General features: G+C 32.1%; 1 protein-coding gene across 2 annotated transcripts in view; it reads right to left on the reverse strand.

The window, feature by feature from the left end:
- Window positions 1–1,571: 1,571 nt before the first annotated feature.
- LOC119598596 (1,5-anhydro-D-fructose reductase-like) overlaps window positions 1,572–2,500 on the reverse strand; it is a 10,537-nt gene continuing 9,608 nt past the window's right edge. For both annotated transcript variants that reach the window (XM_037948261.1, XM_037948263.1), the window contains exon 9: window positions 1,572–2,500. This exon is cut by the window's right edge and continues 266 nt beyond it. The gene's annotated coding sequence lies outside the window, so the exon portion shown is untranslated.

Raw genomic sequence — 2,500 nt, forward strand, 5'->3', positions numbered from 1 at the left:
CCCCAGAAGAAGAAAAATGAATAAGAAATAAAAATAAAAATAAAATAAAATACGTTAAGATAAATTCAAGCATTCAAGTTGAAATATTCGAATAAACTTTACAGAATCAGTGAGTGCGAGTTTGCATTCATTGTAAGCAGTTATCTGAGATATATAATGCTGATGCTTAGATGCATGTTATAAAGTGTCGCTGTGCACAATTCTCTCTTCTTTCTCTCTGTCTCTGTTTATCTCTTTGTCTGTCCGTCAGTCTCTCTTGTACTCTTTTGCTTCCTCCCCCCCCCCCCATCTCTCTCTCTTTAACTTCACTTTACTGTATTTTTACTACCCTAACTCCTTCCATACTATTTATCAATTTTACAAACTTATCGACGGTGATATTCACTAATTCATGCAAGAAACTACTTTGGTAGAATCATTTCCGAGTGCCTCACCTCATGCAGAAACTCAGATCTGTCTATATCCCTTCAGTAAGACATTTTATAATCTGTTAACTTTTCATATGCAAATATTTATACCAACTTTAGGTATTAAGAATTGGGTAATGATTCACTAATCAATATTTCGTAGAAGGATAACTATTCCGACACTTTTATCTACAAAAAGTAATCTCGTATGTGCTTTTATTTACATCGTAATTATAATTTATATTGAGAGAACAATTTCCATCTTTCAAGGACGTAAGATTTACAGGACTTTTTAAATTTAAAAGGACTTAAGACCAGTATATATATATATATTTTTTAAGAATATGAAATTATTGCATGAAAAGATATTTAGCTCTTACGTCTGCATTATGTGTCGATTTTTTTTTCGAAGAGAGAAAATATGGAAGAGATAATGGAATCGAATTCGTGTAAAAAAAGAACTTTAATGGAACGTGATTTTTACTTTAGTTGCCCCTGAATAGAACTTTATTCATAGAGTTCGCACATCTATTCGGGGAAACTAAATAAAATATTTACAACAAAACGATGATAAAATATTACTAGTATAATTTCTATTCTTTATGGTATATATGATTTATCATAATACTAAAAGGGAAAAAAACAAGCAAACAGATAGATAAGGGGAGAGGGAGAGGGAGAGGGAGAGGGAGAGAGAGAGAGAGAGAGAGAGAGAGAGAGAGAGAGAGAGAGAGAGAGAGAGAGAGAGAGAGAGAGAGAGAGGAGAGAGAGAGAGAGAGAGAGAGAGAGGAGAGAGAAAAGAGAGAGAGAGAGAGAGAGAGGAGAGAGAGAGAGAGAGGAGAGAGAGAGAGAGAGAGAGAGAGAGAGAGAGAGAGAGAGAGAGAGAGAGAAGGGTTAAGAAAGAGGTTATTTAAGTAACTGAGCTAAATGATGGTTACACTGTTAAACATACATTCTCTAGAAACTTTTGACACCTGGCTAAGGTCATAATTATTATCTTACATTGCATTTTCAAAATTATAAGTTAAAATCTTTGCTAATCATGCAGTAACCCTGTGTGTATTTTGTCAGCACAAATATGCCAATTAATCTTGTCCAAAACTAGAATACATTACACTTCCATAAATGTCTGTAATTACTTTGTGGGGTTAACAAAGACTCTGCCAAAAATCTCACCTTTAATGAAAAATTACAATTTTGCCATTGCAAATTATAGGCAAGTAGGGTGAAAACCTCTGTCTTGTTATTTACATGTTTGTAAATTATCAACGACTCCTTTTCATTACACAATAGTTACTTTTTAGAGAAATGTTTTAACCAACAGCACCAATCACTGTAAAACAATGCAGTGCTATGAAGCAAAATGACATTGCATATTTCTTTAGATTGATGAAAATTCAATAACTTGAAAAACATTGTGATAACTGCAAAATCAAACAGTGAAAATTATGATTTACTTTCCAGATAATGAAATAGTCACTAGCTGATAAACTGTAACTGGTTTTCCTTAAAACTAAATCAGTTCAATCTCTGTATCTCCATACAACATGTAATGATGTTGGCTATTGTACCTGAGGTGTATCACAAAGGTATGATTTCTTATCAATGCAAGCACACTTAAACATTTATGTGTCATATAATACAACATATGTTGCAATTCATCTGGTGAATACTAACAACAGACATTTAATAAACAAAGAGTAACATTACTTGTTTATCTGAATAACAACATAATGGATCTTCTCTCTCTAATACCAAAAAAACAAAAAACAAACTTATCTTATCAGACTCAGACTTTTCTATACAATTTCAGGAAAATAAAGCACTGTCTCTTTAACACAAAAATAGCAAGCCAGTGTTAAAACAGAAAAGAAATGAAAGTAACTTCTTGTATGAGTTCATTTTCTTTGGACTTTTTTTTTTGTTCTAATTTTAACTTTTTTTATATGTATGATGTATAGAGAATACGTGACCTTTGTTTTTTAGCTAGACAAAACAGAGGCAAACACACATAACACAGGGTAATCTATTAAAAAAATCACAGATTCATTAACAACAGTTTTTGTTCAATCTGTACAGGGTAAAGCTATAAA

Source organism: Penaeus monodon, chromosome 41 (genome assembly GCF_015228065.2).
Source record: "Penaeus monodon isolate SGIC_2016 chromosome 41, NSTDA_Pmon_1, whole genome shotgun sequence".
NCBI lineage: Eukaryota > Metazoa > Arthropoda > Malacostraca > Decapoda > Penaeidae > Penaeus > Penaeus monodon.